This window comes from Suncus etruscus, chromosome 12, assembly GCF_024139225.1.
Source record: "Suncus etruscus isolate mSunEtr1 chromosome 12, mSunEtr1.pri.cur, whole genome shotgun sequence".
NCBI lineage: Eukaryota > Metazoa > Chordata > Mammalia > Eulipotyphla > Soricidae > Suncus > Suncus etruscus.
Window position 1 is genome coordinate 16,206,158 of NC_064859.1, and position 24,646 is coordinate 16,230,803.

Genomic DNA, 24,646 nt, shown 5'->3' on the forward strand with positions numbered 1-24,646 from the left:
GAAATAGCTCCTGGAAGGCTCGGGGGACAAAAAAAAAAAAAGAAAGAAAGAAAGAAAGAAAGAAAGAAAGAAAGAAAGAAAGAAAGAAAGAAAGAAAGAAAGAAAGAAAGAAAGAAAGAAAGAAAGAAAGAAAGAAAGAAAGAAAGAGAAAGAAAGAAAAAAAAAAGAAGAAAGAAAGAAAGAAAGAAAGAAAGAAAGAAAGAAAGAAAGAAAGAAAGAAAGAAAGAACTGAAAAAAGGAAGGAAAGAAAGAAAGTAGGATGGGAAGAAAGAAAAAAAGGAAAGAAAGGGAAGAAGGAAGAGAGGAAGGAAAGAAGAAAGGAAAGAAAGAAGGAAGAAAGGGAGAAAGGGAAAGAGGAAGGAAAGTAAGAAAAGAGGAAGGAAGGAAAAAGGAAGTGAGGAAGGAAGTAAAGAAAGAAAAAAGAAAAGGAAAGAAGGGGAGGGAGGGAGGAAAGAAGAAAAAAGGAAGGGAGGAAGGAAGAAAGGAAAGAAGAGAGAAGGGAGGAAGAAAGGGAGGGTGGAAAGAAGGAAGAATAGGAAATGCGAAGGAAGAAGAAGGAAGAAGAGGGAAGGAAAGAAGAAAAGAAGGGAAGGAGGAAGGATCAAAGGGGGAAGGAGGGAAAGAAATAAAGAAAAGGAAAGATAGAAAGTCAAGTAAAGAAAGGAGAAGAGAGAGAGGAAAAAGGGGGAGGATGAAAGAAAACGATGGTCCTTTATAGTATTATTTTCTAAGTACATTGTGCCTAGCACTGAATTTGTTAATGATTGCTTGTTAAAAGGAGCAAATCTTAGAACAGTGAATTATATATATAATTCCCCTTCTGATTATTTCTTCTAAACATATAGTAATAATCTAATCTAATCTAATCTAATCTAATAATTATGTTAAATTCTGGTTTGAAAATTATTGTGATATGTTCATCAGTTTGTTTTTAAAACAAACTCACTTTAAAAATTATTTACTTTATTTATTTATTTATTTAGTTTATTTATTTATTGGCTTTTGGTCACGTATGGTAGTATATAGAGATTAGTCCTAGGTTCTTTACTCAGGAATTACAACTGGGGTCGCTCTGAGAATTAGATGGATATCAGAAATCAAAACCTAGTTGAACCTTACTGCAAGGAAAATACCCTCCCCTCTATAGTATTGCTTCAGGATCCTAGACTGACCTATTCATCTAGTTTTTTACTTAAAGTTTAATTTAATTGTCTATTAATCTATGATAAATTCTATATGTTATATTATCTGGATTCAAAATGGGCTTTTATTTACCAAAATAACATTTGTCATGCTCTAGTTTTTATATTTGAATATCAAGTAAGAAGAACTTTCATATAATTCTTTATGAAACAATTGGCTCAGGATTTTGCTTAAAAGATTTACATCCAACATAATGCCTAAATTTATGGAATGCCTCAACTTTTTTCTCTCTATTAAATTTTTTTTGAATCTTCTACACTATCAAGAAGGTGTTAGAAAATGCTTGAGGACCTTTATAAATGTTATAAGCAAGAGACTGTATAAAAATGGGGTGTGGGGGCCGGAGCAGTGGTGCAAATATTAGGGTGTATTCCTTGCTCCGCGCTAACCTGGATGGACTGTGGTTTGATGCTCCCCAGCATCCCATATAGTCCCCCCCAAGCCAGGATCAATTTCTGAGCTCATAGCCAGGAGTAAAACTCTGAGCATCACAGAGTGTGAGACAAAACCAAAAATAAAATAAACCTGGGCTGTGTGGTTTGATATATTCTTAGCTTCATGTATTTAGGAAATATCTATATTCTATTAAAATAAGCATAGTGAGAAAGATAGAAAACTACTTTTAAAATATTTTTGCTCTAAAAGAGTAGGAATAGTCTTATACATTTTCTACTAATCATAGAACCAGTACAGGGTAGGCACACTGAAGGACAGCCTCGTTAAAGAGACGAGGTAATGTAAAAGAACCATCAATTGTAAGTGAAGTAATTATCACGTACTATTTTTGTCGTTTTCTCATTTATATTCTTATATTTCCCTCATTGTTCTGTTTAAATCTATTTGGGTTTCTTCTGTATGCCATTGTGGTCCCTCAAATTCTCAATTATTGTCTTCAAATGAAACTTTTATCTGGTTCAAAGAACCAAGTTCAAGAAGAGATAGAAAATAGGCTTATCAGAATGTAAGTAAAAAGCTACAAAAGCTTCTGCTCTGGCCATTATGTTTCTTCTTCCTTTAAATACTTTGCCCTTTCTGGGCCAGAAAAAGCCCCTTTTCTCTCCTAGAGCATAATATTTAAAAATAATGTTGTCAAAAAGCATTTGATGTGTCTATCAGACTGATAACTCAAAAACCAAATCAGCCATTGATCGAACCCCCATTATTAATAAATAGTATGTGATTTTCACTCCTTAAATAGGCAGGTCCATGACTTTTGGCAACAGAAAGCAGTTATGGAAGATAGTCTTTTCACCTATGTGCCTTAAAGATTTAAGGGGGAGAAATATCTAAGAAGGGTTGTTACAGACAGATAGATAAGGGGCCCTGGTGATGAGTTTCGAGAGAAATAATACAAATAAGAAGAAATGCTTTAACCCTGAATTAGCAGCCAGTCATGAGGAACACCCTTCAGTTGAGATAAAAATTCTGAGCTCTTTGGAGATGCACAAAGTTGAGGCCACACCGAGAGAAGCGAAGTTGACATCCTATTCGGGTGGGGTGGCAATTGCTCATCAATTAGATATTGAGGAATATTTGAGGTATGGGTATCATTTCAGTATAACAACATGAAAGGACTATAAGAAGATCATCAGGGATTATTAGATGATCAATCAGGGGCCATTAGGGACCTCAGGAAACCGAACACCAAAGGACCATAGGAGACCATCATGGACAATTATAGACATCAAAAGACCATCAGATACCTCAGAAGACCATCTGGGAACATTAGAAGACCATCAAGGATCATAGATTACCATAAATACACCAGAGAAGATCATCAAGCGGACTATAGATACCATCAAGAATGATCAGGAGAACAATCATAGGCACCATCAGAAGACTATCAGAGACAATCTAGAAACAATTAGTGTATTTTCAAGACTTGTCAGAGACCAACAGGTAGATAATCAATGATAATCAAATGATCATAGGACCATCAGAGGATTATTAGAACGACCATCCAGTACCATCAGGAGACCATTAGGACCATCAAGAGATCCCCAGGACAATCAAGGCTTCTTCCTAGGAAATACCCAGATTAAATTTACACAAATACAAAGATATTTTATGACCCCCCCCAACTCATTCTCTGCCTTTCACAACAATGTAGAAGCTCTTATTCTCTCTTGTACCCATACAACTCTTTCCACCTTCTCTTATATTTCTCTAAGTAAATTTCTTATAATTAAAAACTAAAAAAAGCATCAAGGATTTATTGACATCAGTCAATCATTGAATATCCCTCTGTAGACTATAAGAAAATGCAGTGAAATTTCTTACAGAAACTTTAAGGATGGTTGTCCTTTTTCTGACTTATGAACTAGAGCAAAGAAGTATACTTAATTAAGCATGAACCAATGTCAACCACTGTAGGAGCTACTGTCAACTTTGTGATCAAATTGAGAATCAATGGTAGACAGTTGAAGTAAGAGCTGAAAGATAAAGTAACGAGTTCCTTGATCGCTGTTATTAAAGTCTCTCTACCTCCGGTTGGCACCAATCCTGCTTACAACCATGTTAGCTTTGTGAATCCGAATGAACTTTTTTGTCTAACTTTGATCTCCCTCAAGCCTTTTGATTCATTCCCAAAAGAAACTTCCTAACTTGAGGAAAAAAAATGATGATTCCTTTGGTCTTTCAATGCTAATGATAGGACCTAAAAACACTGGCTTTTAATTACAATCCAAATTTTACCAAAGTTTTGAGATTGAAATCTTCAAGAGTGTTTTCAAAAAAAAAAAAAAAGAAAGAAAAAGAAAGAAAGAAGGAATGAAGAATAAAAAACGAAAAAGAAGAAGAAACAAGAAAGAAAACGAAGCAAGACAGAAGGAAGGAAGGAGAAGGAAGGAACGAAAGAAAGAAAGAAGATGAGAAGCAAGAGAAGAGATAAAGAGAAAGAAGAAAGAAAGAAAGAAAGGAAGGAAGGAAGGAAGGAAGGAAGAAAGAAAGAAAGAAAAGAAAGAAAGAAAGAAAGAAAGAAAGAAAGAAAGAAAGAAAGAAAGAAAGAAAGAAAGAAAGAAAGAAAAAGAAGAAAGACGGAAGTAAGGAAGAAAGAAGGAAGGAAGGAAGAAAGACGGAAGGAAGAAAGAAGGAAGGAAGAAAGAAAAAGAAAGAAAGAAAGAAAGAAAGAAAGAAAGAAAGAAAGAAAGAAAAAGAAGCAAGAAAGGAAGAAGAAAGGAAGAAAGAAGAAAGGAGGAAGGAAGAAAGAAAGAAGAAAGGAAGGAAGAGAGAAAGAAAGAAAGCAGAAAGAAAGAAAGAAAGAAAGAAGGAAGAGAAAGAAAGAAAGAAAGAAAGAAAAAGAAGAAAGAAAGACGGAAGGAAGGAAGAAAGAAGGAAGGAAGGAAGAAAGAAGGAAGAGAGAAAGAAAGCAGAAAGAAAGAAAGAAAGAAGAAAGAAGGAAGGAAGAGAGAAAGAAAGCAGAAAGAAAGAAAGAAAGAGAAAAAGAAAGAAAGAAAAAGAAGAAAGAAAGGAAGAAGGAAGGAAGGAAGAAAGAAGAAGGAAGAGAGAAAGAAAGAAAGAAAGCAGAAAGAAAGAAAGAAAGAAAGAAAGAAGAAAGAAGGAAGAAAGAACGAAAGAAATAAAGAAAGAAAGAAAGAAGAAAGAAAGAACGAAAGAAAGAAAGAAAGAAAGAAAGAAAGAAAGAAAGAGAGAGAGAAAGAAAGAACGAAAGAGAGAAAGAAAGAAAGGAAGGAAGGAAGGAAGGAAGGAAGAAAAAGAAAGAAAGAAAGAAAGAAAGAAAAAAGAAGAAGAAAAAAAGGAAGAAGAGAAGAAGAAAGAAAGAAAGAAAGAAAGAAAGAGAAAGAAAGAAAGAAAGAAAGAAAGAAAGAAAGAAGAAAGAAAGAAGAAAGAAAAGAAGAAAGAAAGAAAGAAAGAAAGAAAGAAAGAAAGAAAGAAAGAAAGAAAGAAAGAAAGAAAGAAAGAAAGAAAGAAAGAAAGAAAAAGAAAGAAAGAAAGAAAGAAAAAGTACTTTTCATTTGGCTTTTCTGCAGTTTGGCAAATTTGTGAGCTTCCATTTCAGACCATGCATTTTTGTTTGTGAAAGTAAATAGGAAATCTTAGAGAATATTGATTTTATTTTGGTTTTTGGGTCACACTCATCAGCCGCTCAGAGGTTACTAATTGCTCCTGCAGGCTCAGCGAAACCATATGGGGTGCCGGGATTCGAACCAACTGTCAATCCTAGATTGACTGCGTGCAAGGGCAAAAATCGCACTGCTGTGCATTCTCTTCAGCCCTGAGAATATTGGCTATTTCAAGGTAATTTGTATTTCTCAGTTTTATACAAATCAACCATGGTGTAATAGACCTGTTTTATAAAATTTTTCTTAATACAAATAATATTATTCAGGGGTTATGAAATTAATAGACAGTTGATGATGTCTTTTAACTTTCATTGTTCAGTGTTTTAGATTAATTCATTCAGTGAAAACTAAATGCCTATAATCCTTTCACATAATTTAAATATTACAGAATATTTTGTTTATTAATTAGACCAAATCATATTTTGTTTACTAATTACACCAAATCATATTTTGTTTATTAATTAGACCAAAATATATTTTCTCAGTGAACGTTATCATTAATGAAATTTGATTACTTTATAAAAATTGTATAAAATCATAAGCTAAGTTGAAGATTACATTAATCTTTAATCATGAAGGGAGTGTAAATATGCCCTGTACTTGTTAGTGTCTATCAAAAAGATTATTGTTAGGAATAAGAAAATATTTGGCCACCAAACCCCCGGTAGTGAAAAGAATAAAGTATGCCAGAATAATGTATGCTTTGCCTTTAAAATAAAAAAGCAATTTTAAAGTGTTTCTCAGTGCTAGGTTCACACATACTTAATATTAATAATCATAGTTATATGATAATTAATTAAAATCACCATTTTGTTAATAATATAATTATTATAGTAAAACTCTATATAGAGTATTCAACAAATTAGTAATCAATAAATTCACCTTTATTGTAATTAAACTTACTATTTGAAATAATTTTAGACTTACGATTCTATACAGAGACTTCCCACTTTTATCAGTATTTAAGCATAAATACATAATAATTAATATTAAAAATCAATCTATTTAGATATTTTTCTAGTTTGCAAATGCAAATATTTTGAAAATACTATGCCCCAAACAAAGCAAACAGTAAACAATATAACTTATTATTTCTGACATTATATCATAGTTAAATATAATGCTTATAAATGCAAATATTTATGAACTTAAACTGGCAAATTATCTTAAATAGGCTTTTTAAGGGAAATATATGTTTTGCTTATTAATTGCCTAAATGAAAAATAGCTAATTATTTAACATATACCTTGGATAAGAGTAAAAAACATACACTCTGGTGTAGATAAAATAATCTTAAATAAATTTGTTAACTTACTTTTCAGTATTTTGGAACACATTCTCCAGGAAAGTTGTCAATACTATTTGTATGCCTTTTTTTTTAGTAAATTCTATTTTTTTTTTTGAGATCTACAATGCAGTGGTGTTAGAATATGATAAGAGAATGAAAGATTTCTTTGACTCCCAAAAATATAAAATTCACAGAGTTTTGCGGTTTATTTTAAATATACTGAAATCATGGATCAACAGCAGTGTCTTAAAATGCTACAAATGCATAAACCAAATTTGTTTCTTATGCTGCTGTGTAAGTCGACCTGCTAGGATAGACAGAATAGTTACAAATAGATTTGATTTACTTTCAACAGATCTATTTATTTTTTTAACCAGTAAACCCACAGCAACAGTTGGGCTGGACATCTGTCCGATGGAGAATTGGCTTGAAATAGCAAACTCGTTTTCTCAAAGAGCTACAAGAGCTCTTGATTCTATTGCTATTCACTCCCCTATGCGACCAAATGGAAGTATCTCTACATTTTTTCACAGGTTACATTATCTAAACACATTGCTCTGTGTTAAAAAACAGAAATTTAACCCTGTTCTTTGCTCAAATGTTTGGATTATTTCTACAGTATTAACTTGGCAAATAGGTGACATAGGAACAAGTGCTAGAAGAGAGAGAAAATATTATTAAAAAAAAGTCATGAATATGATAGAATTAAATGTCCCTCTGGCTCCTGTGAAGTCCCCAGTCGATCACATTTTGACACTGGCTTGGATTTAGAGCATGAAATTGCACTATTGCTAATTTTCATTTTTTTCCATAGGTTCACTCCTGATTCTGATTTTATAGTCATTAAGAAACCTTGCATGTTATGCCCAAAGGCAGCAGACATTGAAAATGATCTTTGGAAGGAAGCTTACCACAGTGAGGAGGAAATGAAGAGGTATTAGAGGTGGAGCGTTAGGACAATGAGGAGAGGAAAACTCTCTTGGGGAGGTAGGTGTGGTCTTGGGACATGACATGCATGAAACCCTACCATTAATACTTGTAAAGCATGGTGCCCAAAGTAAATTTTAAAAATTGAAATGACCTTATTTTAATTTTACTTTCAGGTAACAACTCACTTGTAGAAAAGCAATTGCCACTGCTAGTATAGAGCCCTAGATTCATTTTGTAAATAAAACCTTTTCTAGGATATGAGTCTATCGCTGTATTCAGCATCTTTCAGGTTACAACTAGAACATTAGTTAGACACAGCATTTAAAGTACTAGTACAGTACAAATTGCCTCTTATTAATACAAAATCAAATAGTGACTTTTTATTTTTTTTGCTGATTCTCAATTGTTATACTATAGATTTTGGTTTTGCAAGGCAGACTGTTTTTTATTTCCAAGAAAGCCAGAAGACAAAACAGAAGTTGAAGATAAGCAATGAAACAGTGACAAAAATAGGTGAGTGATATTGAAGAAGCAATGGTATTGGACATTCTGGAATCCAACGCCGAAATCAAGAAATGATATGGTCATTATTAAGTATAAAAGCAAAAACAGTAAAAAACTCTTCATGGGGTTGAGTAATAAGACCCCTTGAGGTGAAATCTTGAAACTTCTCTGTGCATATGTCTAAGGAACTTGTTAAAAAATCAGATTCTCAAGATGTATCTTCTACAATGTAGAATCTACATGATATATATATATATATATATATATATATAAACAACAGAAGTCAAATTACAAATAATCAAAATAACGCAGCTTAGAGTTAGAAGCATCACTCAAATGGCTGAAGCACATGCTTAGAGAGAGGGAAGCTTAGACTATTTCCACTTATCCCTGAGCACCTTCAGGTAAAGACTCCAAATAATGACCCATAATAAGCCTCCCCCAAACCTCCAAAGTAACGCAATTGATATACTCAAAGAAGTACTGCTTTTGCCTACTAGACTGAAAAACTGCACTTTTGCTAAAAATAGAAATCAGAATTAAACAGGAGAGCACTATCATTGTTACTCAAATTCAAATTTATTATAAATGTGTACTATAAACACCTATCAATGCACCTGTGTCTATTTTGGACATTTGAGCATTGCATAAACTTAGAAGCAAACATCCAAAAATAGACTAAAGAAATTATATTTATGCATTTAATTATTATGTATTCCACAAATCAAACCAAATGCTCTTTTACTTTTTTACTTTTTAATATTTTTTATTGTGATCAAAGTGAATTACAAGTCTTTCACAGTAATATTTAAGGTACATAGTGACAATGAATTAGGGCCATTCCACCACCAGTGTTATCATCCCTTCACCACTGTTCTGAGCATGCATGCCATACCTCCCTCCTTTGTCCTGCTGGTATAACAGGTCTCCTGTGTTTATAGCTTGTTGAAGATTGGGTATCGATTCTGGTGTCATTGACTTTGGGTTTGGTGCTTAAGTCTAATAATTTTTATTTCCACTCAATGTTCATATGACTGGTTGTTCCTGGTATCATCCATCCATTTATTTTTTCCCTCAATTTATGAGGAAGAACAAGATGATCCAAGTTCTGTGGTTCTGTGTGTAGCACGACCCGCCCAGAGCTGTCCTTTATCCTGCAGCTTCTCCAAATGCTCTTTTTAAAATAAAAAATATTATAAATAGGGCTGGAGTGATACACGATGGGTAGGGCATATGCTTTGCATGTGGCTGACCCAGGTTCAATTCCTGGCATTCCATATGGTCCACCAAGCCTGCCAGGAGATATTTCTGTAACAAGAGCCAGAAGTAACCCTTGAGTGCTGCTGGGTATGGCCCAAAAAGCCAAAAAAGTTCATTTTCCTGAATGATCATTAGAGATAAAAATTTAAGTACATATTAATCCATGAATGTCTTTATAATGTATACATTAATTTCTTTGTAGTTTTTATTCATAAATGACTAGATTAATACATAATTTTTGTGACATATAATGAAAATTATTACCCAATTTATGAAAATGAAGAAAGTAAAAGAAAAAAAAAACAAACCAAAACAAGCAAAGACAATATACACAGCAGCAACTAAAAACACCAAAACAATACCAAGAAAGAAAGAAAAAGAAAGGGAGGCTAGTGTGGCAAGGATTTTTTTTTCTTGCATAGGCACTGTAAGTGTTGGGAAATTAGAAAGGGAATTCCCTTGGCCTAAGAGATAGATGGATTTTCCACCCTTGAAGCATACTGTCATAGGAACAACTACAGGCTCTGGACATGCTCATTGTCGAACTTTAAGGTTGTTTATTGGGAAACATTGTGCTCCGTGTGGCTGTCATATCAGTCCTCTGTAATTAGAGATCCTGGTATTTGCACAAGTCATAGGACAAAGTCTAGGATAGAGTCTTTCTTAGTGGATCCAGATGTTCTGCTCTGTCAAGGTTGTTGTTTTCAGTCTTCTGTAATTAGTGGTCTTGGTTTTTGCACAGAACCTAGGACAGAGCCTAGGGTAGTCTTTTCTTATGGTTCCAGAAGTTCTGGTCAGTCACAGTTGTCATAGTCAGACCTCCGGAATTAGAGATATTGGTTTTTGCACAATTCCTAGGCCGAAACCTAGGCTAGGGTCTTTCTTTTTGGTCCCAGAAAAATTTCTGCTCAGTCACAGTTGTCAAACTCAGTCTTCAGTCTTCTGTAATTAGTGATCTTTGTTTTTGCACAAAAAAGGATGGAGTGTCTTCTGATTTCATCTTACCATAGGTATTGAGGTAGGACAGTCTGCTCTTAGATCAAGTTGTTGTTTCCTCTTTATTGGCGGCTCATATCAACCTGGCACAAGTTGGTGCTAGAGCACTTTTAGGCACTCCCCAGAGTGTGTTTGATTCCTGGCGCTGTTGCAGGGAACTGTATCGGTTCTACCATTGGGATCTGGGGTTCAGAGTTGGACAGTTGCTGTCTGATCACATGGAGTTGAGTCCCCATGACAAATGTTCAGGGTGTTAGGTGCCCCTGTATTCAAATATTTATGGGTTCTTATCCCTAGAAGATAAGAGTTTATTTCTATACATAAGATTTCCCCTTTTTTTAATATGCCTATGCAAAAGGGAAAGGTGCCATATATTTTGCTGGTGCATTTGGGGGTAAGAATGACAGGCTATACAATCTCCATGTCCAGGTTTTGATCTGAGCTTTTATCCCAAGCAAGACTTTTTCTTCTATAATTTTATATAAAGCAGAACAAAAACAAGTGAAATTAAAAGATATATATGTATACTTAAAAAAGTGGGGATGGATGAAACTATCTTTACCTTGTGAAATAAACACAGTAAGAGGTATAACTACTGAGGTATTAAACATACAAAGAAAATATAAATATCTCCATTTAGTCTTTTGAAATATTCTTGGGAGAGAGTGAGATCCAGGGCACATTTTTATCCCACACCATGGTCTTACTGGATTTGAGAAGTGGTTTACTGCAGTAAGTGATCAGGTAGTGTCCTTGACCTGAGGGTTCTTCTGGAGCTGAATTTGGTAGCATCCAACAGTTCACATTTAGGGGAGAGTGTGAGATGAAGTGCAACATAGAATTAGTAATCTGTACTGATGGTTGCAGCTTCTTGCCAGGGCATGAGATGTGGGACTGAGCAGGTGTCTTTTTGCTTTGGGAGCTAGGTGGTGGCTTATTGGGCCTGGAAGTCAGTCTTGCTACCTAATGAGTTAAGAACTGAGCATAAAGAGGGTGGAATAATGGATCAGGATTGGGAGTATAAGGGGATAGAAGGAGTTCTGAAGGGGGAGGAGGAAGGATAATATATAGGAGGGGCTATATGCAATGTAGGCATGGATTGTCTACATTATAGATTGGGTAGACAGAGAGGAGTCCACTATATACAAACTCATGCCCACTTATAGACAAACATTAGAGATCTATTCATAAGCTGTTGTTGGACATCTGACCCTTATAGGGTGGGTCTGATTGCTTAAGAAACTTTCCCTCTCTATTTTTTAAAATAATAAAAAATAGCAACTTGCCCATGATAGAAACATTTATCACTTTAGAATAAAAAACAACCAAGACTCTCTCTGTCACCTCTGGTGTTTCTTTCATAAAATCAGACAATAGTTATTGAACTGTAACCCTAGCCAGCCTCTCCAAATTTATCTTACCAACATTCTAAGAACCTAACAATAGTATTTTAGACACAAATATAATTTAGTTTCATTGCACTGCTATAAATTTTATGTACACACATATGCTTTCACAAAGGCATAAATACATAAAACTAAATGGCCAGCAGAATAGAGGTTATTTGGATAGACTGGTGTTCTGTGAACAATGAATACATTATTAGTAATGATAAAGAACAGTGGATAAACAGAAAAGAAAGGTAAATAGAAAAAGTAGCATATAAGTTACGTATTGTATACGTGGCCTAAAACATAGTGGCCAGAAAACAAAGTCCTGAATTCAGGAGTCATTGGTCTCTAATTTGAACCAGGTTTAACTGAGCCTGGTTGAGTTCCTCAAGTTCTTCTTTGGGTTAATGGTTGATGGGTCTATGATGGCCATTCATGCCTAAAAGCTGATGGACTTATTCGGTGGCTGAAGTTAGTGACTATTTTAAAGACTGTGTCATTATCCATCACGGGCTCCTTGAATGATCTTATGACAGATTTCAAAGGCTGAAAGGGGTGTATTGATTCAGAGCATGCACAGTAATCTTTGTGCATTCTCTTGATCTAAGTAAGCCAAGTCTTAAGGCTGAATTAGGGAGAAATGATTTTCTTGCTGGGAGGAACTGCAGAGAATTATTATCACTTTTGCGATCAAACAGAAGAAAAACTATTTTGAAAAAAAAAAAAGGTGAATTGAAGAGAAATAAAGAGATAGCAAAATAACCACAATCTGCTAATAGAGTTTTTGCTCTGAAATAAGAAATAATTGAAAACAGGATAAAAGGAAATTCTTTGGGGAGACTGTTGACAATTAGATTTTGTTTTATCTAAAAGGTATTTTTTGCAAAACCCATTTGGAGCATTTATTATTTCATTTGAGCTTATTTTTATAAAAGCATATCACATGGAATTAGCTTTGATTTAAAAATTAATTTTCATAAATCTGTGTTACTGACACCTTTTTACATAAAAACAACAAAATAGGAGTATTTCTCTAAGATATATTAAGAGATTACCAACAAAATAAATGTTAACACTTCATAATTTCAATTGTTCTACATAACAGGCCTGTTTAATGAGAATGATTTTTCAATCTTTATTTTTCCTATGGAAGTATGTGAAATTATTCTGCCCCAATTTAAAACCATCAGGCTGTTAAATTCCTTCATGTGGTTCTTTACTAAAGAAGGTAAACATGCTATGAATGCAAGCATGAATAATTTTTATTTCTGTTTCTTGAGACTGTGACATATGTTTATAAATGACAACCAAACATGCTCTGGATAGTTTGTTTACATTCAGGTGTTGGTTATGACATGAGCAACCCTTTCACATTTACAGATTAGGATTCTGATTTGTTTTACTGGGTTATATTAGAGATACTGCACTTAATCTAAATATAAAGAAAATGTCTAGAGGAGAAAGAGATTAAGAAAGAGACAGAGAAAGACAGAGGGAAGAAAGAGGTATGTGTTAGCTTAGTTTTGTGGTTCTGTGTTCACCCAAAAAGTCCCAGTTATATTTCATGTATCTACCTGGTTCTTTATCACCAGGACTCTCTTCTCTGTCTTTCTAGCCTCTTAGCTCCAATCCACAAATAAGCATTATTAGAACTTCTAGATGCATTAGAAAAAATGGTCCCCTCTTTTTATATTTGGACAGTAAAAAATGCATATTCTGGACTAGATAGCACTACTATGTATGAGTCAAACTCTGGTTCAATTCCTTGTACAGCATATAGTTGGTTCCCCAGAACATCACCAGGAATGATCCTTGAGCATGGAGCAGGAGTAATTCTAGAACATTTTAGTGTGTGGCCCAGTTTCCCCTTTACACCACTAAATGTCAATTTCTCAAATCTTTAATCACCTTCACACATATCTCCCTTCTTCATGTGACATCCATTAATTTTCTCTCTGTAACAAACTTATACAAGAATAAAAACTGTATTTGTTTTGCCTATCACAGTGTGTAGCATCTAAAAGTATCATTTATGCTCATTTAATTAATTACAAATGGACTTAGTTGTCAAAAATAGATCTTGTTACTATAGTAATAAGGTCAATTTATTGCTTCTTTTATCATGGTGTAATGCATTGGCTTATCAACTATGATTACCCTTCACTTAAACAAAATTGTTATTGAATTTCTGATAGTCACACATTTCATTACCTGCACAGAAGAATAAAAAATATACCATTTCTTTGTAAGATTCTTATTTTAGACTTATATGATATTTTGACCCAGCATTATATTTTGATATGTATTTATGTGAAGTCATATCTACATTAGAATAGATTTAAGTTGCCATTGAAAAGGTAGACATTAGCCTTGGTTAATATTCTTCCTTGGTGGGTAAAATGAAACTGAACAAAATTCAGCGATTTTTGTCCTTAAAGAGAACAATTGCTAAGTTCCCCCTCATGGAACTTAGGGGTTCCCTTAGGGGACATTTGCTCACTAGTTTAGAGCCCCTGGTAGACTATAGACTATGGGAAAAGATGTATTTTCAGATTTTCCTGCATATCAAAAGGCATATATTTAAATTAAAATATTTATTATGCATTTTAATATTTTTACATATTTAAATATATGGGAGAGAATGTTAAACTAACAAATATATTAAAATGCAGATAGAAATGTCAAACTAAAGGGCCAGAGCGATAGTGCAGCGGTAAGATGTTTGTCTTACACGAGGCTTATCCAGGATCAGGACCTCTGTTCAATCCCTGGCATCCCATAGGGTCCAAGCCAGGAGAGATTTCTGAGCGCATAGCCAAGAGTAACCCCTGAGCGTCACCGGGTGTGGCCTTGCAAAAAACAAACAAACAAAGAAACAAAAAACAAAGGAAAAAGAAATAGAAGAAACCTTAACTCAAGTAAAAAGTCAGAATATTGGTGGCAAATATAAAAAGCAACATTTGTCCATCTTGATCATTATTTTTTGTTTTATATCCAAGAAACTATTATATCCATTGTGATGATGTTATTACTTTACATCAGATTATATTTACATCTTAATATATGTCTGAAAGCACTGTATATGTGTTTTATATATTGAATCATACTTAGGAATTTTGGGGGGGCTTGGATTATTTGCTTCATAATGTCATTGAAATTCCTCAATGTTACTTTAGATTTCTATATTCATTTTCATTTCTTTATCCTTCCTGATGTATAAATATATCACAATTTAATTATGCCTTCTGCTAGTGAACACTTAGATTGTTTTATGTTTACTTTCAGCATATATGCAAGTATTAAGGTCTGCTAGTTATAAATTAAAATTGAATACCACTGGATTATAGCATAAGCAAATATTTAACTTTAGAAAATAGCATTAAAGAGATTTTCCTCATTTATTATAAAAATTTACATTCCTGCCAGTAGAGTATAAATAGTTTTACTTTCTTTGATTTTCTTTATTTGGCAAAGAATCATGACTATCAATGTTCAGCGATTACTCCTGGCTCTTCACTCAATGATCACTTTCAGCAGGGCTTTTGGGAACCATACGGGGTGCCAGGATGGGTTGGCCATCAGGAAGGCAAGTGCTTTAACACTATATTATCTCTGACCTCTTGATTCACTTTCTTGCCAAAAATTCCTGCTATCGGTCCTCTTAACCCTCTCTAAAGGGTTTATACATCTGAATTTTTTATTTGCATGCCATGGGCTGGAGAGATGGCACAGAGTTAGAGCATTTGCCTTGCATGCAGACAGTCCAGGATGGTCCGTGGTTCGAATCCGGCATCCCATATGGTCCCCGTGCCAGCCAGGAGCGATTTCTGAGCACAAAAGCCTGGAGTAACCCATGAGTGCCGCTGGGTGTGACCAATAAACCAAAACAAACAAACAAACAAATACATGCATGTCCTTTTGAATAATAAGCTGAGAAATATTCAACATATTTTAACCCTTTTGATTTTTCTGATTATTCTTTTAATTTTCCTTCCTTCCTTCCTTCCTTCCTTCCTTCCTTCCTTCCTTCCTCCTTCCTTCCTTCCTTCCTCCTTCCTCCTTCCTCCTTCCTCCCTCCTTCCTTCCTTCCTTCCTTCCTTCCTTCCTTCCTTCTTCCTTCCTTCCTTCCTTCCTTCCTTCCTTCCTTCCTTCCTTCCTTCCTTCTTCCTTCCTTTCTCCCTTCCTCCCTTCCTCCCTTCCTCCCTTCCTCCTTCCTCCCTTCCTCCCTTCCTTCCTACTTTCTTTCTTTCTTTCTTTTCTTTTATTTGGGGGGGGTTGAGGGTAACACCCATTAGCGTTCAGGGTTACTCCTGGCTTTACGCTCAGAAATCACCCTTGGCAGACATGGGGGGACATGTGGGTTGCTGGGATTCAAGCCACCCTCTGTCCTGGATCATCTGTGTGGAATGCAAATACCCTACCACTATGCTATCTCTCTGGCCCCTAAATTTTTGACTTATTGGTTATTCTTGTGTGTTTTTTATAAGTGAATTGATTTTATGTTTTTTTTTTGCTTGTTTGTTTGTTTGGGGGCACTCAGGTGTTCCTCCTGGGTCTGTGCTCAGAAATCACTTCTGGCAGGTATGGGGACCATATGGGATGCTGTCGGTCCTAGAGCAGCTGCTTGTAAGGCAAGCACCCTATTGCTGTGCTATCTCCTTGACCCTATAAGTTAACTGATTTTAATAATGACTACAGCTAGTTTTAATTATGTTGTTCTTTATAGAGCTTTTCTTTGATATTAGAATTTTTCTATCTAACTCTGTCCCATTCCTTTAGTGATCGAGGTCATTTAGCATCTTTTTAGTAATTTCTATCTTGAATCATTTTGGATAATGTTATCATCTTTCTTTGACTGCCTAATATATGTGAGCTTTAGATATTGGGTTTATTTAGGTGTTGGGTTTATATTTATAGAATAAAATCTTGTCCTTATTGGTATCTAGTTCATTAATTCTATTGACATTTTTTGATTCAATATTGATATTTTTGGTAGTTCTGAGTATTGAACTCAGAATCCCATAGACATAAGGTGTGTACTCTATCACTGGTCAACATACCTGGCTATTAACTTTGATCTTAAATTATAAGGATAGTTAAGTTATGGCATGTTTTACATATCAATGTGGAGCTATGTATCTAATTCATCATCTGTTTCTACTATTAACCTTACCATTTCTTATTTATTAGTGTTTCTGATTTTGTTATTATATGCCAAAATGTCTAAAATAATTTAAGTAATATATTTAAGTAAATAAGTAAATAATTTAAGTAATATATTTGTTTTCTAAGAAGATGCATAGTATTAAACTTTATTAAGAATATTACCTCCCAACACACCTCCCCCCAAAAAAATATATTTATAGTTACCTATAGCATTTCACTCCAAAGCACTTTGTATTTATTATTACAGTTGCTTCCATTCAGACTTTGTACCTCTACTCATAGACCCACCTGCTGAGAGTTTTGCCACCACTTTTTAAATCAGCTGAATTTATCCTTTGCCAGAGTGTGAGCCCTAAATGCTCCACTTTCTTGCATTTTCCCAAGAACAGTCATAGCACCAGTGTATGGAGCCCTCCCTCTGTAACTGCACTATGGCATAGTCCTTGAGAGTCTCATCTCTGGGAAAAGATTTGTTTTGTTTCTTCCCTAGTAGTTATTTGAACCAGGGCAAGCAACAATGCTTGCAAAGCTTTTTCTCTAAAATATGTTGAAATTTTAGTTCCCAGAAACTGAAAAATAGAATTCACTTCGAAACAGTGACCCTCTAGACCAAGTCCTAGTTTGGTAGGCTGTCACGTTAATCTAATGATAACCAGTCTCCCTATAAAATGAGAGGCAGAAAGGGCAATCCATGTGATAATTGTGACAACTATATGTAGACATAAAACTTCAAGACATGAAGGAACTGCAAGGATAACTGGTCACCAGGAAAAGGCAAAGAAAGGGTTAGTTGCTCAAGTTTTCAAAGGGCTTTGATCAATTTCTCAATTTGGAATTTTAGAGTACTTATGCATGAGATTAAAATGGTTGTTTTTAGTCAAACCAATCTATAGTAGTTTATTATGGTTATTCTAAAATATCTAATGTACTGTGTAACCTATTTTAGCCAGTTTTCTCATCAGGGGAGAAAAGGCAGATAAAATGGTCAGTTTCTACAACAAGCTAGACACAAAAATGACCACTTATACTGGAAGCCTGAGGGGACTAAGAAGGGGTGATATGGGATGCATGCTGGGAACAGGGGTGGAGGGAGGACAACATTGGTGGTGGGAATGCCCCTGATTCATAGTCACTATGTACCTAAAAATACTACTGTGAAAGATATGTCATCCACTTTGGTCAAATTAAAAATTATTAATAAAATTATTGATAAACACAAAAATGGTCAGTTTCCAGTGATTGTAATATTAAAAATAAAAGGTGACTTATCTACTTCAGGTACTTCACCTATCTCTAAATCCTGTGTTTCCTAATCTGCACAAAGAAGAGAATGAATTTTTTTCTTTCTATTATTGTATTCTCTGAGTTCAAAAATAATAAAAATATCTTTCATTCATCTGTGACGGACTAACACATACAGGTGAAAAAGTAGCACATGTAGTATTTACTCAGCAGCTGATATGAAGAAGGAAATTGACTGCTCATTCAGACAGTATAATATTTATTACTGTTGCCTTTGAAAATGTTTGCCTCTCCAGTAAAACACTATAAAAGCACTATAACTGATGTTTCTTATCCACACTACCAGCCCATCCACTTAGTGTTAGATTACAAAGAGTTTATTGTTCTGGAAAGTTTTCACATTCACAATGAAATAATAAAGAGAAGAGAGTAGTTCTAGGTCATATTGACTTATTTTTAATTTTCAAATGAAAACACTGTGACATGTGTCTTCTACATACTTTGCAAATTATTTTTTTGGGAGATGGTAACTTTTTCCTTCAATGTTCAGGATGAGGCAATTCTATTAAAAACAAAAGTGAAAGACACAAATTCATTTTAAGAATCAGGTGGAGGGCCCGGAGAGATAGCACAGCGGCGTTTGCCTTGCAAGCAGCCGATCCAGGACCAAAGGTGGTTGGTTCAAATCCCGGTGTCCCATATGGTCCCCCTGTGCCTGCCAGGGGCTATTTCTGAGTAGACAGCCAGGAGTAACCCCTGAGCACTGCCGGGTGTGACCCAAAAACTAAAAAAAAAAAAAAAAGAATCAGGTGGAAATTTGAAGTTCCTGTCAAATTCTTTTTTGTTGAAATGTTTTAGTTTTATTAAGCTAAACTGTTTTACAACAGTTTTAATAACAATGTTTCAGGCACACAATGTTGCTATGGCATTTTTATGTCCCCACCTCTATATTTTGTCCCCTCATTCTCTCAAGTACCCTTCCTTAGCAGATTTAGTCTAGAGGCTCTTTCAGGCTCTGTAATCCTGTTACTAGGATTCATTATAACCTTGTAATATGTTGAATTTAGTATAATTCAACTAAACTCTACAACTCTATTTTTCTACTATTAGGATTCATTATAACCCCATAATATGTTGAATTTAGTTGATTATTTTTATTGAGCAATCATGATACCAATTTTGTCAGTAGTTGTATATATATATATATATATATTAAAATCCATATTAATTGTTTTGTTTAACTTACAAAGTGTGTTTTGTTTCATAACTCTTCATCTTTCTCGAACAGGTTTTGATATCAGGTCAAGAGGCTGTGCGAAATGCCTGGTGTATGGAACAGGAAGGACACAGAGTTGAGCTCTGGGGTCAGCTGTGCTGAACCTGCTCCCTTGCAGCCTTCTTGTTGAGATGCTTGGAGAGTAGCCAACTGTGGTTCAATTCCACAATGTCTTCCTAACCTAGCTAGAGAACATGTTTTTTTTTTTTCCTAAACAGCCAACGAGCTCTATAAGGTAAAACGTGTCTTTCTCAGCATCTCAGATTTCCCCAAGGTCAAGTCTGCAGCTGGCAGCACAGATGTTCCCGAAGACTTATAGCTAGAGAATGGGAAGACAATTGGCTAGAAGAATTGACCACAGGCCGAGCATATTGGCGCCTGCGCAGTCAAGTGAAGCTGTGCCCTGTACCACTATAATCCTCAGACCTTCGGGTGACTCATTCACAGAAGACAAGTAGGAGAGAAAATACAATTCAGTCACAAATGTTCTCTCTTTAATGAGATTTGTCAATATTCCCTATATGTGGAAATAGAAGAGAATGCTAGAGATCACTTAACACAAAGTTCACATTCTATAGGTGAGAATTTGGAGAATAAACTGGAAAACTTGTCTTAATTTCTTTAACTAGCTGAGAGGAAAATACATGTGAGGTTCTGTTATGAAAGATCGGAAACAAACTGAATATCTATAGACACGAATGATTGGCTAGCATTACACTATCACAATAGAGAACCTCTGTGTTCAGTTTACTAGCAAGTGTGAGATGTCGGTGCATTCTAATGTGTGTCTTTACTCTAATGTGTCTCCCAATTTCCTGCAGCAGAAAGTGGAAACAAACTCAATGACCTGAGAACACAGACAAGCAAACCGACTTCCCACTTGTTTCCTATTTCAGATGGCTGCCTGCAGGAAAGTGAAAGTTGTGACGTAAACAACAAATGTTCCTGTCTATAGAAACATAAAATGCATATATACACAACAATCTTTTTTAAGTTCTTTTTAAAGTTGAAGCACCTTATCTTTCATTAGAAAGATGCCACCTTCTGGAAAATGCCATTTGATGAGAAGATATCCTCATTTTCTAAAGGAAAGAATTTATCACGCAAAATGCTGTATGAACTAGTACAACCACCATCAAATACCCAAATATGGTGCAGGGGTTGGAGCATGGAGGGCATTCGCCTTGAGTGCGGTTGACCGAGTTTGATCTTCAGCATCCCATCAGCTTCCTAAACACCTCCAGGAGTGGTTCCTGAGAGCAGAGCATATTGCTCGGTCTGGCCCCAAAACCAAAACACAAAAATAAGGGACATTTCTTCTACCAATCTTTTTTTCTCTCTCTCAGCATTCAGAGAGATTTTGGAAAAAATATGGTTTAATGCTATAAATTATATTCCCTATTAAATTACTAGGCTAAATGATGCTATTTTGCCCAATTCCCACAAAAATAAAATTAAAACTATGCATATTATATTTTACAGGTATATAGCCTGAGATCACAAAAGACAAGTTATCCAACCAAGTCGAACAACTAGAATATGATGCCTATTTAAAATAAAAAAGCAAACACTTCATTCTTATCCTGTTTCTGCAATCTTTTGTTTATGACTGCATTGGTGTGGAGCTAAGAACAAATATTGAGCTAATTTCTATTTTTCTATTCCCAACGGTTTGGAGGTTCAGAAATCTTGCTTTACTCCTCTGGGAGCAGTTGGTTTTTTTTTTGAACTGTAAATGAAGTGCCAGTTCAAGTCTTCAAGTCAGTTTCCACCCACTGTGCTACTTAGAATCCAAGCTCTGGATTTTTCTTCAGCACTAAAATTCCCTGCCAGGATGTTAGGTGTTGTTTATCTTCTTTTTGGCCTCACTTAGAAAGGACTATTGATTCCTCATTCAGGTCAGCAGGTGGCTTTTCTCACTTCAATTGCCAGTATCTGAATAGTATTAGGAAATTCAACATGTTCTGTTTCCTGAGATGTATCACAATTCTATTAGATTATTTGCCCCTGGCTTATGCAATCTATTTCTTTACAAAAATTTTAATTCTGATTGCTTGAGAGGATATGCAGAAGGCAGGGGTGATTTTGACCATATGTTAAGGAGTTAGAAAATATTATGTAATTTAAGGAATGTCATTCATAACAATAAGGGTATGAGGCAACTTGCTCTATTGAAATCATTTTAGCATTCTTTTGAAAATATATCTTGTTGAAGAAATATGGCTAGACAGAACTCATTCCACTCCAGGCAGCCCTGGAGTTTCACATCTGTCACCCTCTTAGAGATCTTATGTCCATAGACCAGGGGTCTCACTCTCAATTTACCTGGGAACTCAGGAGGCAAAGTCGGGGTGAGGCAGGGCCGCATAAGAACTTTCCTTTACTGAATATTCGCAATAAAAAATCACATTAGTAAGAAAAAATTGCCATTCTGATGATGTTAATCTTGCTAATCCATGAACAGGGTATGTGTTTCCATTTCTGCATGTCCTCTCTTATTTCTTGGAGCAGAGTTTTATAGTTTTCTTTGTATAGGCCCTTCACATTTTTAGTCAATTTGATTCCAAGATATTTGAGTTTGTGTGCCACTATTGTGAATGGGGTTGTTTTCTTAATATCCATTCCTTCCATATTACTATTGGTGTATAGAAAGGCCAGTGATTTTTGTGTGTTAATTTTGTAGTCTGCCACCTAGCTATATGAGTTTATTGTTTCTAGAAGCTTTTTTTGTAAGTCTTTAGGGTTTTCTAAGTAGAGTATCATGTATTCTGCAAACAGCTAGAGCCTGAGTTCTTCCTTTCTTATCTGGATTCCCTTGATATCTTTTTCTTGCCTAATCACTATAGCGAGTACTTCCAGTGCTATGTTGAATAGGAGTGGTGAGAGAAGACAGCTTTGTCTTGCACCAGAATTTAGAGAAAAGGCTCTAAGTTTTTCTCCATTGAGGATAATATTTGCCACTGGCTTGTGGTAGATGGCCTTAACAATATTGAGAAAGGTTCCTTTCATTCCCATCTTGCTAAGAGTTTCGATTAAGCATTGTACAGATTTAATATGATCCCTCTAAAGATACCCATAACATTCTTCAAAGAATTGGATCAGGCACTTTTGAAATTCATTTGGAATAATAAAAACCCTAGAATAGCTAAAGCAATAATTGGGAAAAATAATATGAGAGGAATTACTTTCCCCATCTTTAAATTTTACTACAAAGCAATAGTTATCAAAACAGCATGGTATTGGAATAAAGACAGGCCCTCAGTTCAGTGGAATAGACTTGAATATTCAGAGAATGTTCCACAGACATACAGTCACCTAATTTTTGACAAAGGAGCAAGAAATCCTAAATGGAGCAAAGAAAGCCTTTTCAACAAGTGGTGCTGGCACAACTGCCTAGTCACTTGCAAAAAATTGAACTTAGACCCCCAGTTAACATCATGTAAAGAAGGTAAAATCCAAATGGATTAAAGACCTCGATGTCAGACATGAAACCATAAGATAGAACAACACATAGGCAAAACACTTCAGGACATTGAGACTACAGGCATAATCAAGGAGGAAACTGCACTCTCCAAGCAAGTGAAAGCAGAGATTAACAGATGGGAATATAGAATATATTAAGCTGAGAAGCTTCTGCACCTCAAAGGAAATAGCACCCAGGATACAAGAACCACCAACTGAGTGGGAAAAACTATTCACCCAATACCCATCAGATAAGGGGCTAATCTCCAAAATATACAAGGCACTGACAGAACTTTACAAGAAAAAAACATCTAATACCATCAAAAAAATGGGGAGAAGAAATAAAAAAACACTTTGACAAAGAAGAAATACAAATAGCCAAAAAACACATGAAAAAAATGCTCCATATCACTAATCATCAGGGAGATGCAAATCAAAACAACTATGAGGTACCACCTCACACCCCAGAGATTGGCACATATCACAAAGAATGAGAACAAGCAGTGTTGGTGGGGATGTGGAGAGAAAAGAACTCTTATCCACTGCTGGTGGGAATGCTGTCTAGTTCAACCTTAATGGAAAGCAATATGGAGATTCCTCCAAAAACTGGAAATAGAGCTCTCATATGATCCAGCTATACCACTCCTAGGAATATATCCTAGGAACACAAAAGTACAATACAAAAACCCCTTCCTTACACCTATATTCATTGCAGCACTATTTACCATAGCAAGACTCTGGAAACAACCAAGATGCCCTTCAACAGACGAATGGCTAAAGAAACTGTGGTACATATACATAATGGAATATTATACTGCTGTCAGGAGAAATGAAGTCATGAAATTTTCCTATACATGGATGTACATGGAATCTATTATGCTGAGTGAAATAATTCAGAGAGAGAGAGAGAGAGAGAGAGAGAGAGAGAGAAATGCAGAATGGTCTCACTCATCTATGGGTTTTAAGAAAAATGAAAGACATTCTTGCAATAATAATTTTCAGACACAAAAGAGAGAAGGGCTGGAAGTTACAGCTCACCTCAGAAAGCTCACCACAAACAGTGATGAGTTTAGTTAGAGAAATAACTACATTTTGAACTATCATAATAATGAGAATGTATGAGGGTTATAGAAAGCCTGTCTAGAGTACAGGCATGGGTTGGGTGGGGAGGAGGGAGATTTGGGACACTGGTGATGGGAATGTTGCACTGGTGATGGGTGGTGTTCTTTATATGACTGAAACCCAAACACAATCATGTATGTAATCAAGGTGTTTAAATTATATATATATATTTTTTATATAATTTTTTTAGCCTTATCTACTGAATAAAGCTGATATCTCCTGAAGCCTGCCTGCCTGTGCATTTTCTACCTGTCGCTATCGTGAACCCTCAGACCTGCCGGCTGAACTGGGTGGCAGATGAGTGGTCTGAGCTGGAGGAGAAAGACCTCATCCTCCATCCCATCACCTTCCAGCCCATCAAGGTCTGACCTGCAACAGATTAGGACCAAATCAGCAGTGCTCAGGGCTTATTCCTAGCTTTGTGCTCAGGGATCACTGCTGGCTGTGCTTGAGACACCATTTCTTGAGTCAGTAATTAAAATGGTAAATTTGCGTACAACAAATTGCCTTAGACCCTATGTTACCTCCTTGGTCCTAATCATTTTTTTAAATATTTGATTGCATATCTAGCATTTGCTTTCATCCTATAAAAGAAGACTCTAAATAATTAATAAGGTTTACCTGCATCATATTTTATCCTATATATTTATACAAGTTTTAATCCTAAACCCAATTAATGATATACTTCATAAAAATATAATATGCAATGTTTAGAAGAAATGAC